The 25,144-nt window shown below is 40.2% G+C and overlaps 2 long non-coding RNA genes across 2 annotated transcripts; one reads left to right on the top strand and one right to left on the bottom strand.

Moving 5' to 3' along the window:
- The first annotated feature begins 19,591 nt into the window (after window positions 1-19,591).
- LOC138926082 (uncharacterized) lies at window positions 19,592-20,199 on the top strand. The gene is made up of 2 exons (XR_011442425.1): window positions 19,592-19,787; window positions 19,888-20,199. It is a non-coding gene; the product is annotated as an uncharacterized lncRNA (long non-coding RNA).
- Window positions 20,200-24,007: 3,808 nt separating this feature from the next.
- LOC138926124 (uncharacterized) lies at window positions 24,008-24,634 on the bottom strand. The gene is made up of 2 exons (XR_011442488.1): window positions 24,420-24,634; window positions 24,008-24,319 (listed from the first exon to the last, which is right to left on the bottom strand). It is a non-coding gene; the product is annotated as an uncharacterized lncRNA (long non-coding RNA).
- Between the last annotated feature and the right edge of the window lie 510 nt (window positions 24,635-25,144).

The raw sequence follows: 25,144 nt of genomic DNA on the forward strand, positions 1-25,144 counted from the left end.
CAAACTGGACTTTTTATGGATTTTAGTAATTGAAATAACAAATCTTAATGGTTTTAGAAAAATTGGAATATTTTAATGGTGAAGAGATAAGGGAAATATGGCCACTAAGAGTAAAAAGTGTAAAATGTGTTGAAAAAACTAGATGCAGTGAAATTTAATCACTTAGGATGCACTCAATTACGAAAAAATTTGCCTAATGACAAAATTACATTTGCATGCCACTCTGCCACAGTGCCACTGCCACACGGCACAGTGGTCCGGCTTGTATGGGGAGAGCGGCCAAAAATACTTCTAGTTGAGGTAGGGACTGGAAACTTGGCACAAATTATTTATATTTTTATTCCAAAATAATATGTTAAAATCAGCCAGATCGGGCAACTATATCATATAGCTGCCATATAACTGATTGATCGGAAATGGTATAACTTTGGTGTTTTTAGAGTTAGAGAGTTCAAATTTGACATGAGTGCTATTTTTGGCAAAACATTACGACATGCCAAATTTCATAAGGATCGGCCGACTATATCCTATAGCTGCCATATAACTGATTGATCGGAAATGACCCAACCTTCGTGTTTTTTAAGATAGATAGTTGAAACTTCGTACAAATTCTATTTTTGGTCAGTTGATCCAACCTACCAAATTTCATAAGGATCGGCCGACTATATCTTATAGCTGTCATATAACTGAATGATCGGAAATGGTTTTGGTAGAAATACCAACTTCGGTGTTCTTGAAGATAGAAGTTTGGGACTTTTTTTAGATTTTGTATTGTAATAGATTGGTTATATTATGATATTTTCATAAGGATCGGCGAACTAAATCTGATTCTTGCGATATATATCCGGTTTTTTCAAATTAAGGTTAGGTTACCTTTTTGTATTTTGCAAGCCGCACGGCACCTTACGGCACCCAAACTAAACTTTCTTATATTCTTAAAACGCTTAAGAATATTATACAAAAAGATTTTTGAATGCCAACGAGTGCCATCACAACTAAAACTCTAACCAAACACAGAGAAGACAAACTAAGATCGTTCACAATTATGTACTAAATACAACAGTGATTTACACAAAACACAACAAATACCACATATACTTTTTATTGAAAAAAGAAAGTTAATACCTTTCTTTACAATATTAAACCTTCCATGGCACAAACACTTGTTTAAAAAATGTTTAATAAGCTTTTTGCGGAGAGCTTCACTTGCACGTTGCTTACGCTGCAATTCACAATGAATATCATGCTATCACTTTCGATGCTATTCTTGAAGCGGACAGACAGATCAAAACAAAAAGATTAATTATTTCAAATAGGTAGACCAATTATAAATAAGAATTGGTACATTTAAAGTCAAAATTTGGACTTTGGTTTTTTTATTTTTGGCCTACGGGCTGGACCACTGTGCACGGCCACCTCTGCCACCTAGGATGCCATTTTCCTCGGCCTTCGTTCTATAACTAATTGCAGGCAAACAAAATTGACACACAGCTACTAAAAACACGGGGGGAAATCCTGGTAAAGAGACAATGTTGCCACAAAAAAAAAAGCTAAAAATTTTGGAAGAATAAAAATACGTTTTTCTTCCTCCCAAGACTCTTATCCTCCTTATACCTTTTTAGGATTTTGTTTTCTTCAAGCTTGTTAGTTATTATTTTATAACACAAGCTCCAAAAAAGCCACCATGCCATCACTAGTACAAGGGGCAGGATAACAGGAAGGCCTGCTCCTGGCTAGGGCCAGAATCTAATTGCATACTTTCGGGCGCATAACTTTGCACTAAAATTAACCTCTAACCTATTTTACGCTGCTTTCTGCCAGCGGCCCATTTAATGAAGGACAGCCATGTCCTAGCACCTTGCACCACCGACCACCCATCTCCCACCGGATGCAAATGAAGAGCTGCCTGAGAAGATGCCACAGGAATAGAACTCTACGTACAGGATCCTAGCAGCCAAAGGACGCGACCGCCAAAGCGCGTGAAACTTCCATGAGATGGAGGAATGGGAGGTGTGGCAAGAGGTGATGCTCCAAAGGTGAGTCCTGCTCGAAACAGCAGTGCAACATCATCATCATCGCCATCAGTAGCAGCTTCAGCAGCGCGGTCTTAATTGCACGAATTTCATTTTGTCTAAATGAACACCAATTTGGATTGGAGGTCACCGCCAGGGAAAACGCAGCTGCACTCGCTCAGGTGGCAGAAATTGGACGGAGTAGGAGGTTAGATGCTGAATAAATAGCTAACAATATATCATGATTTCTAGAGAGTTTTAATTTATATATTTCTGGTTCTAGATGGGAGTAAATCGAATTATTATAAAAGTGAGTAAGCTTGATAGTCCAAATAGTATATAATATCCGGTACTAAACAATTCTCATTCATTATTAAATCCAAACTCTAAGTAACCTCCTTCTCATCTTGACATCCTTTTTCCCAAAGTAATTGACATAATTTCCACAGTAATTATGACAATATTCAAGGTTCTAATTGTATTCCACGTCAGGATAATAGTATGAAATGGCAAATTTTAATTTGCAGACACAAAATGCATTATCATGCGCGTTGCCAGGATAAAAGGGTCACTATGTGTGTGTCTGTGTGCCTGTTTGTGTGAAAGAGTTTTGCGAGTATGTTTGTTAGCCATATACGGCTGTGTATGTTTTCTGAGTCAAGCTAGGAAAATACGTGATTTGAATTTTAATATTTGCTCATTGAAAATGGCAAACAAGCTCGAGGGGCAGCAGTGGAAGTGTGTCAGGTCATGACATAAAATTGGCAAACTTAATTGGCAAGTTGATTACTAATTTTGCACAAATCATCTAGTTGGGATGACTACGATTAAAGCTGTTGATTACAAAGAAAACGGAGAGTTAAGTAGACCAGATTTTATGATTTTAATGAAGATGAATGGAATTTGTAGTGAAAATCTAATAAGTCAGACAAAAGTGTATCTACCCTTGGAGTAAACGGACAAATCCCCAATCCATTTCCGGGTCTTTTGCTTAACAATCCAAGCCTGTTCACTCGTTCCACCCAAAAATTTTTAATTTATTACGTCTGTCGATGATTTTTCTACTACTTTTTATGGCGATTTAAGCAAAATGTTTGGTTTTTTTTTACGGCCCGGTCATCCCCGCACTCAGCTGGACACACATCCCAGCTACATACATGTGGACAATGCGAGTCGAATACGAAACTCGCGAAATTCGTAATTTTGCATTTTTATACAAATTCCGCGAGTTTGTTCTTATTTTTATTTTTGGCCGAAATACGAGGAGTGGAAAAAGTGACAGAAAGAGTGAGTGAGAGAGAGAGCAGAAGCATTGTTTTCCTTAATTAATGTTTAATCAGCAGGACTCGAACAAACGGCCAAGCAGAAGCAGTGGCTGCGGCAGTGGCAGCAGCGAGAGCAGCAGCAGCGTCCCTGGCTGCTGACCAAAGCAACGAACCACACGCGATAATGGTCAAAATAATAAAAATGAACAGCTGAGCCAGGGACAACCCCCAACCAAACCATAGATGGGGGTGGTGCGGGATGGCAGGTGGTTGCTGTGAGGGGGGTTTTTTGGTTTTAATGCTCGGGTGTGCGGCTTAAGGTGGCGCTGGCGATTGCGAATGCGAATGCGATGTCCTCCTCCGTGCATCCTCCGTGGTTCGGCTTCTTCGTTGGCATCGTTTTTTACCAATTTCCAGTGAACCGAAACCCGCGCGTTGTTTTCGCAAACCACCTACCCACTCCCCCTCTTCAAAAAGAGGTGGGGAAAATGAGAAAATGGGAGAACAACGTTGGCCGGGGCGATGCAAAAACGTAAATGAAAACAAATTCGCGGCCAAGAAAAAATTAACAAAACACAAAACAAACTTTTGGGCGCATGTGGCAAGGAGTTGGGGGGTTGCAGGGTGGTTGAGTGGGTTGGCCTGGAGTGGCTTGAGGGAGGAGAGTCGGAGCAGAAGCAGGATGAATGGAAGGAACACGGCACTGTCGCTGCACATTTTTCCAACGTGCACGTACCCATAATCAGTCCAAAAGGGTAGGTAGGTACACCCTGCAAGTCGTCTCGGGGGCAGTTGGGTGGCGACCATTTGGTCAAGCGACAGTTACCCAAACTGTTGGGCAGGCCAACAAAAAAATTGTATGAGAAAGTTCCCCGCTGAATTTACGCGAAAATAAAAGAATCTCTCGGGTGGGTTGAGTGGGTTGAAGCGCTAAAAATGGCAATGCAAAAAATCGCCTGGTAGCCAGGGTAAGCAGCTTCAATTGAGGGTAGTGCCGGGTGGTTTGGGCCAGGACCTGTGCCTGGGCCAGACGACAACCGAATGTGTGTTTCATCCGGTCTCATACCCTTTCTGGACTTTTTTTGGTTGGAAACCGGAGCAGAGCGTTGGTCAATTGCAAGCCAAGTTTTGACTTTCTCCTTCCAGAGGTTGGAGAGACTAGACAGAAAAAAGTGATTCAGCAATTGATGTTAGTTTGCGTAATGTATAGGTTTTATTTGCGTACTTAAACACAAGTCTGCCTTGGCAACAAAACTTACCGAAGACCACCCATCAGAGTCAATAATCGATATGCTAGGCATGCCGGGAAGTAAGTGGAATTTCGAATCAAAGAGCCACTGCTTCTGGATGGAATCCAGTGTGTGTTCTCGACTGCATACCTGGATCAAAAATTTTCCTATGCGGCTGAAATTCTAATTTACTTAAATTACATTTTATTCCATTCAATAACTTGCAATGACTTTTGAATACACACACACACGCACACACACATATCCTTAAAAAGGACTAAACACGTAACCGAAAACTTACATTGCACAAGCGAAAGACAGAGAGGGAGTGAGAATGAGAACCTAGAACTTTTGCGACGTAATGAAAACCTCCTAAATGTATGCAATGAAATGCATTTCGAGGCGTACCCGCCCAACCAGAAACCACCCCCCATCTAAAACCACCCAGACCCGACCACCCCAGCTGCCCACCCAGATACACGACTGCAACTTGTACTAATAATAATGCAAATGTCTGCCTGTCATTTCTGTTCATTTACTTAAAGTTGCTTCAGACCCGCACCACAACGCATTTGCCTTCCAGAATCGAAAGCAGGGTTCTAGTTGGGAGGTCCTGGGAGGTCCTGGCGTCAGAACTTAACTACGCATACTAATACATGCATTGGCAAAGCCGACCCAACCCATACCCCCATCCACCTCGTTTGTAGAGCCGAAAATGCACACCAGACTTTTTGGGTCCTTTAACTGAATTAACTTGTACGGCATGGCCACCCCAGGATACCCGAACCCCGGGACCCAAAGACCCAACCTAGGACAACCCTGCTACACTAGCCAACTATTGTGCGTCACTCGGCGACGGAGACGGAGACGGAGAAAGAGATGGCATTAGTGCGGAAGAAAGGGTAAGAGAAGCCAAAGGCACAGGACACGAAGACGATGGCAAGGGGGGGCAGTGGGTATAGGGAGGGAAAATCCTAGAGCCCAAGCTACGTTCTCATAACATTTTCGTTTGTAAATTTTGAATTTTCGTAATTCCAAATGAGAATGCAAGGCCCGGCTCCACCTTCTCTGCATCGAAGCGGCCCCCTTCCGATCCTTGATCCCCTCGCTCCACCCCCCTTCATTTGCCAACCCCCCAGGCCCCCTTCAACCCGCACTGCGGCAGACTTAGACTTGGTCATTTTATGCGTTTGATGCTAATTTTCCAAGGCGGTTTTGGCAGCGTTGGCAAGGACATTGCATTGGTGTTGGTATGGTGTTGTCAGGCACTCCGGCAATGTGTTGGTATGTGTGTGTGTGTCGGTTTCCGTTCTGGTTTGATGGAGCCCGAGGGGGGGAGGAGGGGGATTGGTCGGGTGTGGCTGGTAGCTTTGTTAATGCCAAAAACTTAAGCAGCCGTAGCGTCGTCATCGTCATCATCATCATCATCGTCGTCGTCGTCGTAGTTCCTGATTATCATTGGGGACGTCCATGTCCGAAAAAGGGGGTAACTACGTCTATGTGTGTGGACAGATTTATAATTGTACCTTGTTGTTGTTGTTGTTGTTGCTATTTTGGTAGTACATACATACATATATACGAAAAAGGGATCTGAGCGGAAACGACGGGGAACAGCAAGTCATCTACATGAGTGCAAGTAGCTGGCTGCATGTCCTGACGCTTCCTAACGCTTCCTGTCCAAAACACAGCCAACTGGCCAAGTTGTTTGTTGTTGCTGTTCTTGCCACTGCCACTGCTGCTTCCACTGCCACTGTGTTTGTTGTGTTTGCAGTTATCGGTGCGGAATAGGCTTTTGTATTTGGCCAAAATAAGGAAAATGAAGAAGCTGCAGCCAGAAAAGGAGAGCAGGACTCGGCAAAGGACAGCGACAGTGGCAGCTTTTAATGTATGCAGACAAGTGCTTAATTAAGGCAGAGGCGTTGTCTTAGTTTTAAGATTAAAAAGGGGTTTGGGAAATAAAAAGATTCTAAAGAACATGGATGGTTTTTTGATTAAAAAGAATGATGATTTTTAGAATATTGACCTATATTTCATTGAACTATACTATAATAAGCTATAAATACCCCATACTTTTTAGCTGAAAATTAATCAAAATAATAATAACCTTATTTTTTCTAGAAAACAAAAATGGGGTTTTAAGAAAACCTATAATTCTAAACTGTTATTTTTTTAAAAGTCAGGGTCTACGCTAATGATATGATGGTTTAAGAACAAGATGTTAGATCTCCTTATGCATTACCTCTTCGAAAAGTCATAGAAACTCCTACCCCCTTTCCAGCAATTACCAAAATCGCCGCCACTGTCCTTGGACTAATTCATTTACACTGCAATAGTTCATTTATATATGAAATCCATGCACTGGCACACAAACTCATGGGAAAACGAGACAAACTCGTAGCTATCTTATGTATTATATGCGAGATTTAGCTATGTATGTATGTATGGACGAAAGGACAACATGCAACTAAATACATGCACAGACCGATGTCTAATTGTACACACACACTCAAACACATTATCAAATTCCACAAACACACCAGAACAGTGACTGTGTGCGAGCGCAAGACATGGACATGGACAAAGTATGTTGGTGTCGTCGTCAAATGAATCTCATTTGCATTTAAATTAGGAACCTCGAAGAAGCAGAAGCCGAAGCTGAAGCTGGTGGTGGTGGAGAGGGAGTGGGAGGGGAGTTGGACAGAGGAGGAGGACTGGGTTCTGAGTGGTGGGCAGGGGCTGATGGCGAAGGAAGAGCCCCCTCGGTTGTGTCCATGTGGCCGTCCGCCAGTCGACCAAGCCTGCCTGTCAGCCACTTCCACCTCAGATCGAGGCCCTACAGAGAGAGAACAAGTATCGAAGATTGTTAATTATTAATTAAATAATATTTAATATTTATTTTTAATAATTTTAAATAATTAATTTTTAATTTGAAGTCCAAATTTGACATTCTTAAGACAAATATAGCGAGAAATACTATTAAAAGTTTAATATCTTTTAGATATTTTTACTGTGCTTTCCCTCCTTAGACCACCTTCACCCACCCACTACTATACCCCTACGACTCCCCCTCCCAAAAACTGGTGCACAAAATCTGTTTCTACATTTCGATAAATTTTCTTAGGGGGGCCAAGAAGGCAGTTTGCATTTTCGGGCCATTGCTGCAATGTCTTTCCAATGCGGCTTAGTTGGCCAGCACTGTTCTGTGTGTTTGTGTGCCCAGTGTCTTGGGTGTGGGTGACTTCTGAATGCATAAATGTTGATAATAATGTTGAGTAAAACTTGATTTGTTTAGAGCTCTCAATACACACACACACACACACACATCTATCTACAAACAAAGAGTATCTTTGGGATACATGCGCACAGTGCTCCATCTCTTTTCCGCCCACTCGGCCAATACATAATGCATATAATGAGTATGCAGATGGAGTTGCAGATGCCTCGGATGCAGTTGTGGTCGAGAGTGTGGCCTGCAGCAGCCAGTGGGTATGGAAGGTATGGGCTCGATGTCTGGAGAAAAGATGTTGAGACACTGGTGTGAATTCCATTTAATTAGCTTTAAGATTTTCAGGGAGATCTAAGAGGTAAATTGTGAATGCTTGGATAAGAATGAACATTTTATATATTTATTAAATATTTATTTTAGTAATAAGGTATTAGTCTTCAGTCTTTCACCTTTTATCTATATAACCTCTTCATATTATTATATTATCCTTTCTAGTTGAAATCCATTTTCTCAACATCCTTGCTCCAATGTGCAAATAAACACCAAACTACTCTCAACACTCATCTGCATATTGACCATTAGTTCTAATCATTTTATATGCCTAAAGAGACAACAACAACAACCAGTGAAGCAACTCATCCTGGCTGGCAAGTCCTGGCTACCAAACAACAGACAAAGCAGACATTTCTGTCTTTGTCATCTCGGCAACATACCGATGAAAGTGGAAAAGGATTGGATTTTTGGAGGATTGAGTTGAGGAGCGGGAGTGTCCAGAAGGCGATTGCAGTGTTCCAAAGTTGTTCAGGCTTGCATATACCTGCATATAAAATAATCTGTTTACTATAAATATCATTTCATATGCAACGTAAATACATAAAAGCCAGCTCCATACACACACACACACACGTGTGGCAGGAAGGCTAGATGGCAGGCAGGCTGGCTGGCTAGCTGGCTGGAAGTCTGGATGGCAGAAAGTGCACACATTCCCAGCTACACCCACACACATATCAAGTAAATTTGCAGCACATCAAAGTTATACGAAATATGCATTAAACAGGATAGTTGAAGGAGGGGCTTAGAGTGAGAGTAGGGGAGGGGGGGTCCTTAGTCGATGTCGTTGTCCTGCTCAGGGCTGTTGTTGTCTGCTGCATATCCTTAGCAACTTTTCCCATGCATGTGTTTGTGCATTTTTGAGTTTCTAATTATAAGTGATACTCAATGTCCACATATAAACACCCTGAGAAACTGGACACACATACGAGCATTGCAAATTGGTAATTTTGCAGACATTCTCTAAGGCGCCTAGAAGTACGCAATGCAATTTATCCCAACAAATACACATACACATATGTAAGTACATGTCCTGGCTCAAGTGCAGCTGTTGTAAATTCGTTTATTGCTTAATATATAATGGACACTTATATACGAATGGCAATTATATAAGAAGTCATGTACATGCGTACAGCAACAGCATCTACAAGGATAATTGTTACATAAGCAACGCCTTCAGCCGTTCAGCAGTTCAGCTCACCATTTCTGATTATACGAAATTTTAATTAAAAATATTCGTCAACTCCCAGTCGCCCCAGTGCCAGTCCACAGGATTTTACAGAAACAACTTGAACAATTTTAAGCAAAACCGAATTATGCAAAACTTTTGATGTTTTTCATAACTTCCAGTCCCGCCCAGACCCCTGACCAGAGTCCTGATAATCACGCATTTTGATTTTTAGTTTTCATTATGGCCAGAACCTGGACTACTACGTCGACTACTCAGCATAACATTTACCACTATGCAGTGGATAACCAGCAAAAACATCCTTCTTTCCCGTCTAGTCCTTTTCCCATTTTCAGAGAGCCAAGCTGCTTAGCATTGTCATCCATTTGCTTATTTTGCATATTCATAATTTTATTTTACGTATTTCAATTAGAATACCATCATGGAGCATTCCTTGTCTCAAACAATGGAACTAGCCAAGCCGAGTGGCTGGAAGCCTATCCTGTTTGGGGCGGATAATAATGAAAATGCTAAAGGGAAAGTTTTGTTATTCTTGGCCAGAGATTTCATAACAAAATTAGATTTAGAAGGCTTCAATATTAATTATAATATATAAACAAGGCTATAAAACATAGCCATCCTTTTAGAAATTTCGCATCCCGAATAGTTTAAAGCGACTATAGTTGGGACTTGAACTCTGAGAAGTCTTTCAGTGACATTGACGTCACAAAGTCAAATGTCAAAGGCGCAGCCATATTATATTGATTACAAGTATGAATAGCTGGAGCACCATAAGGCAGACAGGCTCAAAAGTGCGTCCTGGCAGCTGCGCCAGCCTCATATATGCGGTTGCCTTTTGTCACAGCCACAATAACTTACTCATTTTGCTCAATAATAAATGCAATTATGTTCCGGGGATCCTCGGTGAGCCAGGACGCAACCAGGACGCAGTGCAGCCCCGATGCGGAAAGGCCACGATGACGACGTCGAGGACGAACAACAACCAAATTAATTTAGACACAAAGCCCTGGGTAAGAGGACACACAGCCATCCCCTACTCCGTCCGTTTGACGTTCGGAGAGGCGAACGTCAGTTCTTGGGCCAAAAATTTGCATTTTGGCGCAGCTTCCCGAAAATGCCTTTGTTTAGATTTCCTTGTGAATTTAATTTATTGGAAAATTAGCGCACGACATACAATCTGGTAGAAACTAATTGAAAAAGGGTTGGGTGGGTGGCAAAGTGTCAGTGCAGAAATATGGTTGTGGAAACTAAACGTGAGGCCAAGGCAAGCCAACATGAAACTCCCATTATTTTTCCATATTTAATAGGCTGATTTAATGAGTGGCAGAGCTATAGAGCCAAGGCGGCCAGACAATTACTCGCAATTAGTTTCGGTCTCTCCACTAGCCCGGCTAAGTAGTGCCAGCTCTTGGCTGTTTACTTTCTATAATTAGCACATTCTTATTTTACCAGTGTTAACAGGCTCTTGGCACGCAGATTGCCACAATTGTGGCTAATAATCATGGTGTTTAGTCGTGGGAACTTGGCTTAAACTAAAGCCACTTGGCATTAAAATGCTTATGAGGCATTGTAATTTGAAATTGTTAAAATAACTAAATAGATAAGGATGGGAAATCAAGCACAAGAAAGTACAGTGTTTTATTTATAATACAAACCTTTAAGGTCCCAGTATTATAAACCTTGGGTTATTGCAAAAATTCAAATGCTTTAATATTTTTAAAAAATATACACAGTAATTAGAATAAAACCCTAGCAGTTGTGAACACTTTCCCTGAAAAGTGTCCTTTAGCAACCCCTTTTGAAAAGGACTTAACTTTTTGTTTGCCCTTTCGATTACACATTACCAAAAGAAAATTGTATATTCCTGGCACTTCCTGTCGTCCTACCACCTTTTGCATCTGCTTGTAATTAACTTAAATGATAATAAATAACTTTTAATATTTTATTAATTAACTTCCGCTGCGTGAGTACTTGTTCCAGGACCGGGACCTCGTCTCGAATCCTGCTGCATGGTTGGAACGCATTAAAAACGCATGGAAAATTAAATCCTGACACAAAACCTCACTTCGATTATAGGTTGTGTTGTGTTTTTTGGCAAAAGACCTTCATTAAAATGTCATTCGAAACAGGAAATTAAAAACATTTAACATTTGCGAGTGGCAGTGGCCAGTAATGGGCAAAAAGTGCGTTGCCCCATTTGATTTGTAAATTGTTTTTGTTAATTTCCAAAGTTTTCACAATTTTTGTAAACATTTGGATGGCTGGCACACACCATTTGGATGGAATTAGTTCGACCATTTCCTGCGTCACAAGCCCATTTGGCTTGCAAATCCAATTCGAGTATCCAAGTACCCCTTTCGTCCCGCCAATCATTCAAAAAGTAGTCTAATTTTGCATTACATAAATGTCGGAGGAAGGCCCCAGATGGTGAACTGCCTACTAGCCTGCCTGCTAGCTTGCCTGCCTTGGGGGTCTGTCGTCTTGCTCCGTCTTTGGATATCTTTGATATCCGTGGCCTGGTATAATTTGTGTGCGCGTTTAATTTGTAATTCTATTACCCAAGAAAAGCGAGTAGACTCTCGGCCCAACTGGTTCCCTCCTCATCTACCACATCAGCTATAGAGCCCCATGTATCTGCCACAGAGTATCCCCCGATCTTCCACATGCCCCCTCTGCCTCATTCAATTATGTTAATTTGTGCTTCTGTCGAAACAGTTAGAGTCGCAGCGTCCGATCGATCGATCGATATCGATCAGTTCGCTTGTCCGTATAATAATATGAAAATTTAGCATTTCCGTTGCAGGGAAGTGAGCGGGGGATTGTGAAATTGGCTTCTTTTGTTTTTATTTTTTCAAGCAGGGGAGGGGACTAATTTGTGTGCATAAGATCAACAATTTCATTTTTTTTTGTCAACTTTTCCAAAGAGTTTTTAATAATAAACTGTGAAGAAATCCTAAGCTTCAGATTGCCTTCCTTTCATAAATAATTTAAAATTATTTCTTGGAAATATTACAACTCTAAAAATAATTTTTAGTAAGACCCAAATACAACTACTTCTCTTTACTTTTAAAATCTTAAGCCCAAATAGGCAATTCCCTTCGGCCACTTAATTTATTTTGTATAAGTGCTGGAAGAATACCCACTTGACTGAGCCAAAATCCAAGAATTCATTTCAACTCACGTAACCTGGCCGAAAAGCAAACATTACCAAAAAACCTGCAAGGCTAAGCCTCCCCATACCGCTGGATGAGGAGGACCACATGCCTCAGCGCTGACCGAAGGCAAACTGCGAGGATACGTGCTAGCATCTCGGACTCGAGGAATGCCCCAAAAGAACTGGAGCAGCTGTGGAGTGGTCGTGGCAGTGACGTCACGGGTGGTGAGCACTCCAAAAAGGAGAAACCGAAACCGAGACCGAGACAGAGCCAACGAAGGTTGAAAAAAGGGGAAAAACAAAACTCAACGAACGAGTGAATGCTGATGCCGTCGCTGCTGCTGTAGCTTCTGCTGTTGCAGCTTTTGCTGCTGACCAGTTCGAGTGAGTGGTGGATGAGAAATTGAGTTAAGCAACTGGCGTGAGAGTAAAGAAAGCAAACCAACTCAAGCAACTGGCAGAGGAAGGAAGTAAGAAATGAAGACACAGGCCAGACCCAAAAGGGGGAAAAAGTGCTGGAAAAACGAGGTGCCAGGTGGGAGTGTGGAGTATGGAGTGGTATGGCATGGAGAGCAACCGGTTCTGTTGGGGTCTCCTGTCAATTTGGCCAACTCGCAACTAGCTATGCTTAGTGGGCTAGGTCGTGTAGGAAGACTCCACTAATTGCTTGGGTGGCGCACATTTTTTCACTCAATTGCCAACTGGAGCATGAGCTGGAGGAGCACCCGAGTGGGACATAAAGTGGAGAGTGCTTCAGGCTCTACGGTATAGAGTCTAGATGCTAAAATGTGTCAAAAGTTGTGGATTAGTCAATGGTGAACAGAAAGCATTTGGATCGGATAAAGGATGATTGATGTCACCAATGAAGGAGTGTTCAGATGAACTAAAGGAATTTTAATTTAAAATCTTTCTCTCTTAAATAGCATATAAATTTAAATAGATAAGATAACACTAATTGCATAATAAAAGCAAAGAAGCAATAAACTATGAAGCTTAAATTATAGCTAAGATAAATAAAGTCCAATGGCCACTAATCATTAATGAGGTGCTTTAGATACCCGCCTTTAAGGAATTCCTGCAAGAGACATTTGAAACCAACTTTAATGAACTTTAATACAAAGACAACCCACCAACAGACCAACCGACCACCTCCCTAGAAGTTTTCATGTAATTACAACATAAAGAAGAAGAAAATCGGCATTTGGCAACACCATCGATTAGCATGCCACAGCCAAATTGCAGCTTGAAGTCCAGAAACTGGTAACTGGCAACCGGCAAGTTGCAACTAGTAAACTGGTAACAGCAAATGGAGCTCAAGCTGGAATAAAGCAGGCTGAATTCGCGGCCTGCTGCCAGAAACATCAGCTTCATCAATAGACGGTGAACTCCTGCTGCTGCTCCTCCTCCTGGTGCCTCCTTCTCCTGGTGCTCCTCCTTCAGCTGCCGCCTCCTGCTGCTGCTGCTGCCTTCGTCATGTAACTTAACCTCATTGACCAAACGCATTCGACGAACATCAAATGTGAATTAGTGCACTACGATTGCGGCCGCCACACACAGATACTTGCACACAGGCACACCACCAATCGCTAGGTCTTCGGCACTAAGGCACTGAACAAAAAACATAAATATTCAATCATTTATTGGTATATTAAAACCCAAACTCTCAAAAATAATTTACATATTTTTAAGTATATATTTCATATAATATCTCAAGAAACTCCCTTTCGTTTCTCTCAGTGCCCTTGCAAAAATAGCTTGCTTTTGTTGTCGGCGGTTGGTCTGGAGTCTTGCATTTGGCCGCTTCTCATCGCCGAACGTTGACGCTGCTATGCATGCATAATTTCCAAGCATAATTTAATTTATAGACGAGGCAATTGCATTTGCATAGGACAGCGCAAGTAACTTAGGCGAGGCCCGCTCTTCGATCTCCGCCACACTCTGCTCCCCAACAATTCCCCTCAACCTTTTATAACCACCCACCTCCCACTCTGCCCGAGGAGATCCGCATTGCCAAGAAGAAATTATTACAAGAGCCCCAGGTCTGGACCCCAAAAAGCGAGAAGCAAGAAAAGCCGAACGAAAATTTTAATTGCACCAAATATGCAGCATACGGAGTGGTGACCATGGGGGGGCAGGGGGTGGCCATGAGGAGCATGGGGCACCAAGCACAACCTCTAAAGATGTGTGGTCTCTTGTGGCATATCACTAAAAGCCAACGCAGGTTAATGGCGTAAATGTTAACAATGGACGAGGAAGTGTAAATCTTGGCCCAGCTTAGGCGGTCCAAAAAACACGGAAAATAAATGGATATAGCTTTATAAAATAATAAATGTTAAAGCTTATAAAAAATAATAATTATGTATTTTTATATCTTCCCAAAATCATAACTATCCTAAATTTGAATGTATTATTTTTTCTCTGTTTTTCTTTTTTCAGTGGATTAAAGCCAGCTAAGCCAAGTGGTCAACAAACGACTTGTGGTCTTATAGAGTCCGCGACCACCTGGAATCGAAGACGTTGCATTATTGTTGTTGTGACTATTGCATTTTTGTGGCAAGTCTGAGGCTCATTTTCGAAATGTGGCATTGCACACCAGCATTAGATGATATGAGAAAAATCTACGGATAAGATCAAGTTATCATGGTTTAATTTAAAAAACCTATAAATAATAAGATTAAAGTAATAATCATAAAGGCATCTATGATTTCTGGGGGCAATGCCTTGCAAAACCAGACAATTGTTAATAAACGATGGTTCCAACCCATCTATATAGTTATTTGGCGCCCAATTTACTAATAACCTGGCTGTTTTCAGCGACATGGAGCCAATAAGTCGCCAATAGCCGGCCCTTTTCATTTTTTTGTCGTCCTGTGCCCAGTCGCCATTGTTATTTATTTATAGAGATTTTTATTTTAATTTTTATTGACTATGCGACAGCCACTGGCAGCACGGAAATAGTTTAATTGCATTGCCGAGAGCCGGCCGGGGGAGGGAGAGTCGAGGGATCAAGGAAGTGGGCCTGGGGGGTCAAAGGGCAACTTTTGCTACAATCTCAAAGTTGAATGGCGTGGCATTTGTCGCCACGTCAATATGTGACAGCGGCACTTCCGTTTCCGGAGTCGGGCCAGGCCGGCTGGTCCGTACTCGGGACTGGGTTGGCTTCTCGATCCTTTGCTTTGGCCGATTGTGTGGCCCCATGTCTGTCAGCTGGCCTGGCAGCCGGTAATCAAATTGTTTCATCATATTTGGCTTAAAAGCGAGCCACACTTTTTCCCCAGGACCACGACCAGCACCAGCAAATTAAATGCAAAACGTTTCTCGGTCACACGACAATTCAATGAAAACGGCCAAAACCCCAAAACAAAAACCTCAATCTCTGCTTTTTTGCTTCTCTGACTCTTTGATTATTGTTACAGTTTAATGGATTCAGCCGCAGATAATAAATTTCATTATTTTGCAGTCAAGGTATGTTGAAAATAAAAAAAATGGGAAATAAATTGGAATATGATGTTACATATGAAGGATCCTTTTACCATAAAGAGCATACAAATTATATGATAGGGTATTCTTTTTTTAACAAGAATGTTTAAAATTAAATTATTCTTTAAATTGTAAATTGAATAGAGGAGACTTTAGTTTTGAATAACTTTTAGTGTCAGGATATTTCCTTCCACTCGAAGTTCCTGTGGGGGTAAACTCTTAGAAGCCCAACCTCCCCCTGGATATCTTCTAGAGCAAATTGGCAAAGTGTCACACAACGAATAACAGAAACAAAAACGAGAAAAAAAAAATTGAAACGTTTTCCTGTTGCTCTCCTTTCAATCCTTCTTGCTCCTTTTGGGGCATCTATGGTCGGCGGACACCCCCTCCAGCTGGCTGAGTGTTGTTTTTCAAGGACGCAAGACGACGCGCAGACAAAATGTTTGCTAGACAGGATGTGGCCGACAAAGTGGGGCGAAGGAGCTCTGCCAGTGTATGTGGCAGGATGATGTCAAAAATGTCTTTATTGGCTAGGTTTTGGGTCAAAGCTTCATTTGAATCCTTCAGCTTTTTCGGGGTGTGGATGAGTTTCGATGTTTGGCCGTGAAAGTCAAAAGACCGAAAGGTTACTTTCAGCAAAACAAACACAAAGATTAAATACCAATAAAAACGGGTAAATCCAATAAAATATTTGGTTAATCTTGAAAAGATGAAAAGGGTTACTTTTTGGGAGTTTTCAAATCTTTTATTTAAGCATCGAAAAGTATGCTTTAAAATTTTTATTAAGCTTGTTTTTTAATAAAATATAAGCATATTATTGGTAAAATTTTTCTTTTTTGAAAATATAAAGAGAAACTTGTGCAACTTCTAAAGATTATCCTTTTTATCATAATAAGAAATGCGCCAGCGTCGACGCCATCCCCCAAAAACGCTGGACAGAGACAGCTTCAGCTTTCCGGCTCGCGACTCGCGGAAAAAATGAGTCACACACACACACACACACCTAAAAGGATATAGTGGCATGTATGTGTGGGTGTGAGGGAATGGGAAAGATGGGAGGAACATTTTCCGCGTCGTCGTTGTCGTTGTCGTTGCCGTCATCGTCATCGCTTTTCTCAGCATCCTCGTCGTCGTCGCGACCAATCACAAAATTTCGTGGAAAAGCGCGCAAAAATAAATAACAGAAAAACGAAACGAGGAAAACGAGGAAAACATAAGTAGCAACAACAACAACATCAAACCACCGCTGACAATGACAGACGCTGCTGCTTTCTGGCTGCCTCTGCTGCGGCTGCTTCTGCTTTCGATTCTGCTGCTGCTGCTTGAGGTTAGCTACGTCGCTGCAAACTAATGCGTCGCTGCCGGCAGGAGAAAGCAGCGCAGCCGCATCGCTGCCGCAGAGCAGGAGAAATGGCTTTTCCCGAAATCGGGGGTAGTTTTCTTGACTTCTTGGCCAAAGGGGGCGACCGACCGACCGACCGACTCACTCGGAAATCCTTTTAGTTCTTTGAGCCCAACATTTGAGCGGAAAAAGTCAAAACTTTGAGTGAGCAAGAAGGAAGTTTTCAAGGTTGGTCGAACAAGTGCTGACAAGCCATCAGTTCTGGGCCAAGGCAATTGAAAATTTCCATCCAAAGGGAATATTAAACATAAATGTGGTCAGGGCTATTAAATACCTTGACTAAATAAAGCGAATAACTAAGCATGAATGCCTTTGAAACAAAATTAATCAATTAAAACTAATTACTTACATTATTTATTCAGTTTGTAAATTGCACATCAAGTATACGCAGTGTAAGCCCAACTTCTAAGCCGAAATCAAGTATACGCCATGTAAGCCCTCCAAGCTAGCTCTCTCTTAACGTTTCTCTTTGTCACTCTAACACCACTCTCTGTGGACCGTTCTCTCTGGCTCTCTTTAGAAATGAACACAGGCTTTTGTACTTTTAACCAAAAACACAAAAATAAGTTAAGGCCAAGGTGTAGAAAAATAAAGTAAAACCTTACCTTTTGTTTGAAATTTTTCCCATTTCTCGTCAAACTGATTATTTGAAGCTCGCGGATGCTGGGAAAGCGTTTTGCCACAGATAAAGAGAAAAAGCATTACCAGGGCCCAGCCTATTCGCAATTTTCTAAGCCAATCGGATGACGACGGCAACGACGACGCGGCGACGACTACGATGTCGACGACGACGACGACGTCGGCGCACGACAACAAAACAACAACGACCTACCAACCAACGGCGAACACATACGAAGCCTGATTATGTCCTGCCCAAAGGATGCGAGCTGCGAGATGCGAGTACTGAGCCGTAGCAGTAGTGTGAGCCACAATTAATTATCGCAGGCTGAGTTTTTCTTTTTCGCACCACAAAAATTTTTCGTTTCGCCTCTTTTTTTCTTCGGCCAGCTGCCAGATAATAAAAATGGGCGAAGCTGAAAAACACAGCCAAATGCCACGCCCTGAAGCGCCCATTAAGAACGCACACACTCACCAACACACTCTGGCTGATACATAGATCATTTAAAATGCGCGTCGATGACCATTTCAAATGTTAAACCCACCGCCAGTATGGGATTGGGAATGGGGTATGAGAATGGGAGATCGGATCTCCTACCAAAAACCCCTTAAAATAGCGACGTCGGATGTAGACTGGCGAAAAATAGTACAAAAAAAATTATAAAACACAGGACAGAAAACAGAAAACCGAAAACAGAGAACCCCGAGACCATAGACCATAGAGATGGAATGGAAGAAAATCGGTGGGGTGCGGAAAAAAACCGATTGCCGCTTGATATCAGAGACAGAAAATAAAACCAATGCAAATATAACACAAATATGTATACAAAGCGAAAGAAAAATTCTACAATTGCTGCGCCTCATACAGCGTCCCCCTTCTCACTCTCGCCAGACCACACCACCCACATGCTACTCCAAGGATACCACCACCCGGTACCCCTGTAGAAGTTCCACTGAAAAAACCGCGTGTCTGCGCCAAAAAACAAAGTCAAATGGAAAGCGTTCAGGGGGCAAACAGCAGCGACAGCACCAAAAACAACATCAACAACAGCGCAAAGTTAGCAAAACAATTGAACAATCGCCTGGCATTTCGAAGCTGCCGGCGAAAATGTAGAGAAAATGGGTTCGCGGATTTTTGGCTGAGGTTTTGGTCGTGGGGCCGTGGATTCAGATTGGGATTTGGTTTGGGATTGGTTTTCGGGATTCGGATTGAGGTCCGGTCAGTGAGCAGCCACTGACCACCGTGCACAGGTTGTGGTTACCCCCAGGTGGGGGTTTTCTCATCCCCAAAGGATACTCGCCTCCCCAGAAACCGGAAAATGAGTAGAGAAAAATTGTGAATTAAAGCATTCAAAATGGATATTTAGTTTTTTTTATAAAATGTGAGGTCTTGAAACATTTATAAACGGTTTAATTAAATGATTTGTTAATATTATGAAACTAAAATTAAGTATACGCCAGGTATTCAAAGATTTCACGGTCTCACTTTTATTGATAGCGACGGGCAGATCTCGATGTCTTTGCCTTAAAGATGTTATCGATAAATCTAGTGTAGCCTAGTATTGAAGCAGTGCCCATCGCTAAAAGAACTTTCAAGGCAGCCATGTTTTTGTTAACTCTTATCAAGTATCCGACCTGTTGGCCAAGTTGCTGACTACTAGCACTAACCATACAGCATATAGACAACCCATTTCATACAACGAAAATGGACGCGAAAATTTCTTCCGACAGGCCCCAGCAGGCCCCAGAGCGGATTTCTTACGCTCTCTTACGCTCATCGTTCGTTCATCTTACGCTCATTCTCTCATTAAATTTTTTCTGTTTCTCAGTCTCTAAACGGAGCGCGATGAAGAAGGTTGGCCTGCGCTTCGATCAACCGAATGTATGTATGCGTGTCACACATTCACTTACATGGGTGTATGTGTGCGTGCGATTTCGTTTCGAAGCCAGCGCACAAAATTTTGATTTTTCTTACTTTTCAGGCTTGCTACCCTAACCAAATTCGGGTATTCGTTATTTGATGAAATGACGAAAGAAATTATATTATTTTTTATATTATATTTTTTATTATTTCAGCATACATTTTTAATTTATTTAGGAATAAGATTAAGTGTTAGTAGTAAAATGTTTTCTGTATATATATTTTTACGAATCATTAAAAATCAATATACTGAGAAAGTGTCAGAGTATATTTCAGTCGGAGTCACTTAAAACGCCGATTGCTTTTAAGTTTTTGTTGTTCTGCAAGAGGCTTGTGCATGCCTACTCTAACGATGGAATGATTTTTAGGGGAGGGTGAAGACACGAAAACAGCTGATGGACTTGTTTACCTTTTTTGTTTACAATTTTTCAGGCACTTGTTATTATTTTGGGTTATTGTGAGATTTTATTAAATTATTGTCGTTAATTTAATAATTTCCCTATATATTTTGGAACTTTAAAAAGTCGCCGCTCGAATTTGTTACAGATATATATACATATATATATATATACGTACTTATATATGTATATATATATATATATGTATTTATGTCGGTATCCAGGGAACACCACGAGGAGGCCATTGCGATTGCGATGGAGTCTTCAATGAAGACTTTCGAGTCGACTTTAGATACCAAAACTAATTGGCTATCTCCTTGTTCCCCACCTAACATAACCTACTCCTAAACTAATAATAAAATGAGACATATACAAAACCAAAAATTATTCTTTGAGTATTTTTAGTTTCTTTGAACCTGCTGCTGATGCAGCTTTTCCTTTGAAATACATTTTTTCTGTTAGCCATTTGCTGTTTTTCCTCAATAATATTAAAACAAATCCGTCCAGCATTTTCATCCTGTGTTCATAACAGGGATGGCTAACCGAAAACCAATTAGAATATATGCTGGATTTTTCAGTGGAGGATATGCAAGATTGAATAATTGTTTTCTTTATTCTGTTCATCTGTGGCTTTTTTTCAAATATTTTCTTAAAAACAGAATAATGTATTTCAATCAAAGAAAAATAGTAGTCAGAAGGAGCTTTAAGTTTTAAAGTTTTATCAGCGCAGTCATAATTTTTATTCAGTATAAAATTTTCCGTACAGGTTTGTGCTTCTATTTTTTTCTTTAATAGATCAGCACACACTCCGCAATCTTTTTTTTCCAGAATTTTAAACAATATATAGCCTGCAAAATATCGCAAGGCATTGCTATCAAACTCGTCACCAGTTGCAATATCCAAAACTTGCTCAATTTCCGTCTCGTCATCTGAGAACATCTCGAAATCGGTATTGTCTTCGCCGGTTTTTAACTCTTTGCAAGTTTTATTCAAGCTGCAGTCCTGGATAACGTTAATTAACATTGTATCTTCATCTGGGCCGCAATTACCAGATAATGATTTCGAAGTTAATATTTTCATTGATAGCATTTTTGACATTATTGTATTAAATTCTGACATCGATGGATTGTTATTTGTTACTCCGCGAGCCCTTATTAAATAAAACAAGTTTTCTAAGGGGTCTTGATTCAATTTCGCGGTTGATAAATAAAAGATTTCGGAGCTCCACACACTTTCAGATAGTGCAAGTACTGATGAAATTGTTAACATCATGCCGTCAATGCAGTGTACTACTTGTGGATATTTAAATTCTGCAAAATAATTCCTCATTTCTAAGAGGTAATTGTGAACGTTATTATTATTTTGCAGTGCACACCTGTACGGATTTTTTTCATACAAAACATGGCTATTGAGGCAATCAAAGAGCTTATTAACCTTTTCAATAAAATTTGCCGTAGCTTCTGCGCTATTTCGGCATTCCACAAATCCGCCAGAATCAATCACTGTTCGGATTGCGGCCGAAACAGTGTGGCTAAATATTTGTGTTGCATATTTAACTTTCATTTTTTCAAATGAGTTTGGATTTATATGCTTCGCCGTTACTTTGGGACAAAGCCTCGTTGAGTTTCTAGACTCAATTTGGTATAACTTCCTTATTATATCCCAAGATACATCTCCATCCGGCGTGTTTAAATTATTTTTTATTAAAAGGTTTCTCAATGATTTTATAAGATGTGGGGCATCGAATATTGTAAATATTTCTTTACCGTTAACATTGAAACTCGGCTTGTTTATGCTAACGCCCCATTTCTTAAATGCAGCTCTATTATTTGAGCCTTGATCGCATATTATGGCACGTATGTACGTTTAACCCCAACGTTTGCGAAACTTCTATGTTCGCTTCAACTTTTTTCATGAGGCAATCATGCTTAATACCGTTAGCCGAAACAGTATAGCTTAAAACGTACTTCCAATTTTCAAATAAGCCTCTAGCCATGAAGACGCATACTTGCTGCCCTAAAAATCGAGTTCTTTTTTCACCATCATTTTCAAATCCCTGAATTTCATCGAGAGCGGTATTATATTGCAGTCCTTTTTTGATTTTTATTTCATCACAAAGGATCACTGCTTCTTTACCTTTCTCGCTCATTTCACCAACAATTTTCTGGAGGTTTTCTAGAAAATCAGGTTGAAATCCTGGCGTCATATTTTTAAAAAGAGCCCATCGACACAACGTACTTTTGGCAGGAAGTTTTAACTTTAAAACATCCCTCATGTACTCATACGTTCGCGAAGAATAAAAATTTATATTCTGGGCTTTCACTTTTTCTGCGCTGTTATATGAGTTCGATTTTTTTAGCAGCATTTTGCATAATGTTTTGGCCTCATCAGAAACATGAGGTAATTTATTTATAATATTAAATAAATTTAGGGTGCTTTTTCTACTATTTCTCATACCCTTGCGTCTACTAGAATTTTTCTCATTTTTTGCATTTTTTCTTTGTATTTTTTTAGTTCAAGAGACATCTCATAATTCTTTTTTCTGTAAAATCTCTCATTTTCTTCCCTCTTCTGGCAATTTGAACAAAAATCTTCTAACTGAGGTGAACTTTCTAAATTGGGAGTTTCTAAATTGGAAGGGCTACCTACCCTATTCAAAAACTCTTTTCTTCCTATTGGGTTAATATAAGTGCCAATTGGTTCTTCCGCCCCATCATCACAAAATTCAAATTGTTCACATGGAACAGTACTGTTCGGACGCAATAGTGAATTGTCACATAAATTTAAAGTGGGTACGGCATTGCTTCTAAGCCTACTTTTCCCAATATATTTACTTTCAAAATGTCTGTTACAAATTCGCGCAGTTCGTCTGTTAAAAGTGTCATCCAATTGGCACAATTCAACCCATTTCTTAAGATTCCTATCATCCGATGGAAAAGAAAACAATCTAATTGGAATGGAGTGTGATGAATCCCTGTAACTCCCCTGGCAGGATGCAATAATGCACTTGCGTCCATTTTTCCTAACATTAGGCCGATTCATTTCAAAAATATTTAAACCGAATATTTAAATAAATTATTTAAGGTTTAAATAACTAGATTTATACTTGCAATTGATGATGATGTAGCCACGGACGCTCGGAAAGTTTACGTTTAGTAAAAATATTTCCGAAAAATACGTTAACACACCGATACTAATCACTTTGTTCACAAAAATCAGCACTTAATTTGGTCCTCACGAAAAACGCTCCTCACAGAACAAAAATAGAATGCCGATTAAACCATTTTCCTCTTTTTCATCAAATGGCAATATTTTAGGCGGGTAAATTAGGTTGGTGGGTAAGCCAAGTGGCAACCAAAAATTACAAGAATCAAAACAAACCAGAAAAAAAATAGTTTTGGCGCGCAAGTTAACACTTTCATTGCCAAGAACTCCAAAGGCATGCCACAGGGAAATGACGGTGTGTAAATACGGTAGTGACATTTTTATATTCATGTATATATTTTAAATTACACAGCAGATCATACAATAAGATATGCACTATAGATCATAAAACCATATAAGAATCCATAAGCATAAAACCAATGTAAATATATATATATATTTATAATATTTATAAATTCGAGCGGCGACTTTTTAAAGTTCCAAAATATATAGGGAAATTATTAAATTAACGACAATAATTTAATAAAATCTCACAATAACCCAAAATAATAACAAGTGCCTGAAAAATTGTAAACAAAAAAGGTAAACAAGTCCATCAGCTGTTTTCGTGTCTTCACCCTCCCCTAAAAATCATTCCATCGTTAGAGTAGGCATGCACAAGCCTCTTGCAGAACAACAAAAACTTAAAAGCAATCGGCGTTTTAAGTGACTCCGACTGAAATATACTCTGACACTTTCTCAGTATATTGATTTTTAATGATTCGTAAAAATATATATACAGAAAACATTTTACTACTAACACTTAATCTTATTCCTAAATAAATTAAAAATGTATGCTGAAATAATAAAAAATATAATATAAAAAATAATATAATTTCTTTCGTCATTTCATCAAATAACGAATACCCGAATTTGGTTAGGGTAGCAAGCCTGAAAAGTAAGAAAAATCAAAATTTTGTGCGCTGGCTTCGAAACGAAATCGCACGCACACATACACCCATGTAAGTGAATGTGTGACACGCATACATACATTCGGTTGATCGAAGCGCAGGCCAACCTTCTTCATCGCGCTCCGTTTAGAGACTGAGAAACAGAAAAAATTTAATGAGAGAATGAGCGTAAGATGAACGAACGATGAGCGTAAGAGAGCGTAAGAAATCCGCTCTGGGGCCTGCTGGGGCCTGTCGCAAGAAATTTTCGCGTCCATTTTCGTTGTATGAAATGGGTTGTCTATATGCTGTATGGTTAGTGCTACTAGCCTTCTTTCTCATTAGTTTTAAGGTGGAAAATGATTAATATTATTTGTAAAATAACTTATAGTTGAAATACTTAATGGAATATCACCATAAATCAATGCATAGGCCGAAAATCAAAAGTACTCCGACCACGATCAGGGTCATTGGAGCAAATATATCAATTGCATTTTGTATGGAATGCACTCGCTTGATTTTTATGCACTTTTTCCCGTATTCCTCACACCATCCGACTGTTTCCCATTCCTTTGCTATTCATATCCGATGTTTTGGCTTCTACGCGCTCTATATACTGCAGTCCCGCAGTATTGTTTTTGTACGTATTTGGTATTTGGGACACAATCAAGTGCAATGGCACGAGCTACAATAAATCAGACATTGATCCATATATGTATAGCGTGATATATATATTGTATAGATATATTTGCTACACACATATAAAAAGTACTCGACTCGACAGTCCTTTTTTTTTTTTTTTGTTGTTTGCCGCTGTTAAGCGACC

Source organism: Drosophila bipectinata, chromosome 2R (genome assembly GCF_030179905.1).
Source record: "Drosophila bipectinata strain 14024-0381.07 chromosome 2R, DbipHiC1v2, whole genome shotgun sequence".
NCBI classification, from domain to species: Eukaryota; Metazoa; Arthropoda; class Insecta; order Diptera; family Drosophilidae; genus Drosophila; species Drosophila bipectinata.